This window comes from Ranitomeya imitator, unplaced genomic scaffold, assembly GCF_032444005.1.
Source record: "Ranitomeya imitator isolate aRanImi1 unplaced genomic scaffold, aRanImi1.pri SCAFFOLD_545, whole genome shotgun sequence".
NCBI lineage: Eukaryota > Metazoa > Chordata > Amphibia > Anura > Dendrobatidae > Ranitomeya > Ranitomeya imitator.
In genome coordinates this window covers 10,001-16,103 of record NW_027194621.1, presented here as the reverse complement: position 1 = coordinate 16,103, position 6,103 = coordinate 10,001, and positions in this window count along the sequence as shown.

Below are 6,103 nucleotides of genomic sequence, written 5' to 3'. Positions count from 1 at the left end.
CGGGGACCCCCCCGCCGCCGCTGGACGCCGAGGGGGAGTGGCCTGTGCTAAAGGGGTCGGCGGTGGTAGCGGCTGGTGCGGGGGCTATGCCCCTGGGCGTCAGTGCCGTGGGGGGCCTTGGGGGTACCCCGGGGTCTCCGGTGCGGGTGGCGTCGGGGGGCGTGGCTTCCCCAGCTGCGGCCCCGATCGTCCCCTCCATGCGTGTGTCTGGGGCCCGTGAGGGGGGCGTGGCCTCCCCGAGTGTTGCCCGGCCCACTGTGGTTGTGGCATGCGGGGGGGGTGTGCCCTCCTCGGCTGCTGTCCCACCCGCCGCTGTAGTTGCGGCCGGCGGGGGGGGCACAGCCTCGGTGGTCACGGGACCCCCCGCTGCGATCGCGGGCGGCGGGGGGGGCGTGGCCTCGGCGGGTCCGCCGCGAGTGGCTCCGCCCACTCGAAAATACAATAACACTGCGGTAGCTAAAGCCGGCAAAGGGGTGCCGGAGTCCCCTGCCCACTTACCATCATCTGGTGGTGCGGGGGCTCCGGTGCCTGAAGATAAAAGTCCTGACTGTGGTCCCGGTATGGAGCAGGGTCCGGTGGCAGAGTCCGGCCCTGCTCCAAGTAGTAATAAAGTAAAAAAAGTGGCTGCCGCAGAGCACTCAGGAGGTGATGCTGCTCCTGGGCTCAGGCAGGGTGGTGTGATTGCTGAGCACTGCTCTGCGGGCCTTAAAGGGGCAGCAGCACCCCTGGGGACGACAGGAAGTGTGCGGCAGGAACCCCCAGCAGGAAGGAAGGTTAGGGAAAAAAGCAAACATCTGATTATTAATAAAAATGATACTGGGATGAATGTGGCCGTGGCGAGTGTGGAGATGAATGACGGTATGGATGTGGGGGAGGGTATGAGTGGTGTCACGAGTGTGGTAGGTGTGAATGGTGTGGATGGCGGTGCGGGGGGTGGTGGGGAGGCTGGCCCATCTGCCCCCTCAGTCGCTCCCCTCCCCCTTTCTTTTGCGAGGGTGGTGGCTGGGGCTCCAGGGGGTTCACGGGGGGCTCAGGGGGTCTCCTCGCCTCTGGGTTCCGGGGACGGCGGTTTTCAGCGCCGTTTTCTGGAAGCCCTAAAAAACGGAGAGCGGTCGATCTTGGTAGAGGGAAGAGAGGTGGATCTGTCTTTCTGGCTGGAGAGACATGGCCTGGCCGCCTTCCAAGATAGAAGGGAGGGGGAAACCGTATGGTCCCTCCCGACAGCCGGGCAGGGGGTGGCGAGGAGGAATGTAGTCCGTCTCCGCTGGAGGGGCAGTGAAGCTTGCCCACCCAGGAGTAGGGTGGTGGAGCTCCTTCTGGAGATGGGCTTTGGGGTGACTGACATCTTTGCCCTGATTCATCTTGCAGCCACCCTCTTCTTTGACGTCAGTTTCGTACGGCCGGAGGGGCTTGAGCTCTTCTGGTCGAATTACGAGCTGGCGAAGGAGGCGCCCGGCTGGCGAGATTTCGCTGTACAAGCGGTGTCTCGCCAAAATGGTGTGAAGAAAGTGACCGTGGTGACATGTAACGAGTCACTTTCTGGTGTTGATATTCTGACGTGGCTTTCCCGGTATGGGGAAGTCACGGACGTCCCAAAAAAAAATCTGGACGAATATGGCATTTGGTCAGGGGGCTGGACCTTCATGATGAAATTGAAGGTCTCAGGAGGTACTGTCACCCACATCCCTTCCTCTGCGTTCATTGGAAGGGACCGGATCCTGATCTTCTACCAGGGGCAGCCGAAGGTCTGTCACAGGTGCGGTGATCCCCGCCACTTCAGCGCAAGCTGCAAGGTGCAGAAATGTGCCTTGTGTGGCGGGGTAGGCCATCTCGCTGCATCCTGTAAGGATATTCGGTGTAACCTGTGTGGTGATCTGGGTCACCCGTACAGCCGCTGCCCTCGCTCTTTCTCCAACTCTGCTGCTGGCCGGGTGGGGGGAGGCCGTGAGGGGGTAACCTCTGGCGGTTCAACCTCTGCCGTGGTAGGTGGTGGCGGCGGGGGAGGGGCTGAGGGGTCGGTGAGGAGAGACAGAGCCCGGAATCCTGCCTACCAAAGGAGGCAGGAAAGGCGCCGCGGGGGTGGGGGGCAGGGAGAGCCTCAGGCAACTGGGGTAATGTCTGCTCCCCCCTCTGAGGCATCGGCTGTTGTCGCTGAGGCCCCGGGGGAGGCGGAGGTGTGCGAGGAGATCAGGAGGATGGAGAGGGAGGATAACAGGGCTGACTCCGACAACTCCTCCCAGTATGAAAGTGTGGATGAGGAGGTCACGGATCAGCCGACAGCAAAGCAGGGTGTGAAAAATCGTACCAAAAAAAGGGGGAAGAAGAAAAAGAGGGTTGCTAAGCCTTCTGGTCCTTCGCCCCCTCCCCTGACTGTAGATGTGCCAACGGAAGGGCTCACCGGCTCCCCTCTGATTGCCCTCTCCAACCGGTTCCAAGCCCTCGACGACTCTGCGGAGCCGGAGGTCGGGGGTGAGGGGCCGGGGGCGGCGCCTGAGGGGCTTTCGGGGGGCGGCGCGGTCTGTCCTCCGGAGGACGTTGTTTCCTCTGGGGGGGGGACTGACCCGGAACCTAGAGGCGAAGACACCAAAAACGAAATGGATACCTCATCCTCTTTAAAGAGGAAGGCCACGTCTGACCCAGTCCCTTCTTCGGGGGGGCAAGGTAAAGGTAAAGGGGATGGGGTGGGGAAAAAGAAGGCTGTCTAACTCAATCACCCATGATGGCTGAACTCACCCCGTTGACTCTGGCGTCGATTAATGTCGCCAGCATTAAGTCTGATGCGGCTAGATTTGCGGCCTTTGATTTTTTCACCCGAATTGAGGCTGAAATTTTGTTTTTGCAGGAGACCAGACTAACGGACATGGGGGTCATCCACAAGGCAAAAAAGGAGTGGAGGTGTGGGCCCTCATACTGGTCTCTTGCGGCCGAGCCGTATAGCGGGGTGGCGGTCCTTTTTAAGACCGCTGAGGTGGAATGCCGACGGGTTATTGAGATAGAAATGGGGAGGTGCCTGGTCTTAGACGTCTTCATGAGGGGACAGGAGCTTCGGCTCATAAACATCTATGGCCCACAGTCTAAGTGGGACCGTAAATGTCTCTTTATGAAGATCAAGCCCTTTCTTTTTACGAGCCGGCAGGTGGTCTTCGGTGGGGATTTCAACACCATTACGAGATCCCGTGATAGGGGAGGTCCCGGAGGCCGCCTGGCTTATGATAGCATAGCCTTAAATAGTTTAGCTAGTGAAGCTCGCCTGGTGGATGTCCACATTCGGCACACCCCAGGTCACGGGGGTTTCACCTTTCATAGGGGTAGCAGTAGGTCTAGGATAGACAGGTTTTTTTTGAAGGAGGACGCCATCTTTTCTGCAGTGTCCGCCGTGGAGGTGGAGTTCTCCGATCACTGTTTAATTTTCTTTTCTCTGAATGTTACAGAGACACCCCGGATGGGAAGAGGGCTGTGGAAGCTGAATTCATCCCTTCTGGAAGAAGCGGAGGTGAGACAATCGTTTGAGGCCTTTCTTCAGAGCCAGGTACCGCTTTTGGATCTCTGTAGCACTAAGTCTGAGTGGTGGGAGATCTTCAAGAAAAGGGTGGCGGGGTTCTTCCGTCAGCTCTCGAGCCTCAGAAGTCTGAACAGGCACCGCTTGTATCAAGGCCTGAGGAGGAAACTCGAGCAGCTCGTCTCGACTGGAGGTGACCGAGAGGAAATCTCCAGAGTGAAATCTTTGCTCAAGGGGTGTCAGTATGATAGGCACGCATCTTTGGTTTTTGAGAGGGATTTCGGGAAGTACCGCTCGCCCGACCCTTACAGAAACTGTAAGATGTCAGTGAGTTGTAAGGTGGTGACAGGACTGATCGATAGTACGGGTTCCCTGAACAGATCCAAATCAGGGATCCTGGAGGTGGTCAGGTCCTTTTACTCACGCCTCTTGAGAAGGAGGGATCTGGATCGAGATGAGATGTCGGCTTTCCTGGCCGAAACCGTTCCTGAGCCAGGGGATGACCCCTCTCTTCACGTTTTGGCAGAGGTAATCAGGGAAGAGGAAGTGAGACTGGCCATTGATGGGCTCCGGCCCAAGAAATCGCCAGGTCCGGATGGCTTAACATCCGAGTTTTACAAGACTTTTAGGGACTCCTTGGTCCCCCTCTTGACTGAGGTGTTTAATGAGTGCCTCTCCTCGGGTGCTCTTCCCAGTTCAATGAGGAAGTCCGCCTTGATTATCCTGTCAAAGGGTAAGGACCCGTCCCGTATCGAGAATTGGCGTCCCATAGCGCTTCTTGATACGGACCGAAAGATTCTGGCAAAGGTGTTGTTTAATCGGCTGGTGAAGTTTGCACCCCGGCTCCTTTCGGGGGCTCAGCATTGTTCTGTTCCAGGCCGCAGTACTTTTAGTGCTGTGCTCGGTGTCCGAGAGGCAGTGGAGCAGGGCATTGCGGGTCGCTGGAAGGGGTACTTGTTGTCCTTAGACCAGGCAAAGGCTTTTGACCGGGTTAACCATGAGTACCTCTGGTCTGTCCTTCTGAGGTATGGTCTGCCGGGGAGGTTTGTCAATTGGTTAAAGACCTTGTATGAGGGGGCTGAGACTTTCCCGCTCGTGAACGGTTGGGTTGGTCACCCTTTTGAGGTGAGCTCTGGGGTCCGTCAGGGCTGTCCTCTGAGCCCACTTTTATACGTGTTCGCGATCGATCCCTTCTTAAGGAGGGTAGATCGTGGACCGTTGGTGGGAGTCGGGATGGACCAGGCGGAGCCGGGGGCCGCTCTGAGGGTGGTGGCGTACGCCGATGACGTCTCCCTTTTTGTGTCCTCGAGAGAGGAGGCGGATTGGGTCATGTCTGAGGTCGTGCGCTACTCGGAGGCTTCCGGGTCCATGATCAACCGGGAAAAGTGTGAGAGTCTCTGGCTGGGAGGGGGAGATCCAAGTTTTGATCTCCCGGACACCCTTCCAGGGCCCCAGTCCTCCGCTAAGATCTTAGGCATCAATTTTGGCCCAGGGGACTATCCCCATCGAAATTGGGAAGGCAGGCTCAAGATTGCCGCCCAGAAGGTGGACCAATGGAAGGGTTGGTCTTTAACCCTAAGGGAAAGGGTCAGCTTGGCCAAGGGTTATTTGCTTCCTTTGTTAATTTACTTGGGCAGCGTCTGCATCTTGCCGGAATCTCTCTGGACGCGGGTCTATAGCCTGTTCTTCCAACTGTTATGGGGGAACAGGCTTAACCTAATCAAGAGGGAGGTCACGTACCGCACGAGGAGACTAGGTGGGTTGGGTATGGTCAACCCAGTGGTGTTCTTAGTGAACACCTTTCTTAAGACCAACATTGCCAACCTCTGGACAGAGAGGGCTCCTCCGTGGGTATTCTCCTGCAGGGGATGGTTTCGGCCTTTCTTCCAGGAATGGGAGACAGGAGGGCAGGTGAAGGACCTACGCACACCGCATGGACATCTCCCGGCTTATGCTACCCCGGCTCTGAAGGTGATCCGCCGGTGGGGTCTGGGAATGTGGGAAATCAGGGCCATGTCGAGGAAATCCCTTGACAGTAAGGTCCTGTTGACCCATTTCCAGAAGCCCCTGGTGCTCAGAGATTGCCCAGGCCGGGATCTGGAGGGGGGGCTCGGGTTGTTAAATTCTTCACGGATCCCCTCGAAGTTTTGGGACTTGGCCTGGCGCTGCTTCCACGGGAGGCTGTATGTGAGGGACAATCTGAAGTACAGGAACTCTGATGATCGGGGTTGTCCCCGTGAAGAGTGTGGCGACGTGCTGGAAAGCATGGAGCACTTCCTCCTTCAGTGTCCCTTTAATGCAGGGGTTTATAACCGGGTGGGTGCTTCCATAGGCTGGCCTCGGCTGGCGTCCCTCTCTTATCCGGAGTGGGCTTATGGGGCATTCAGATCCCTTGGTGGCCGAGATCGGGGCACTTTATTTCTAGTTAGTGTAGTTGTTAGATTCTACATCTGGAATGCACGGTGTCTAGTTTCTACCCAGCAGAAAATCCTCCCTCGGGATGAGGTGGTTAGTAACATCTTGGGTGACCTGGGTAAGGTGCGTTCTTTGGAGTTTGGGAGGCTGGGTGCGAGGAGGGCCTCTTGGCTTTGGAGGGGTCTCTCC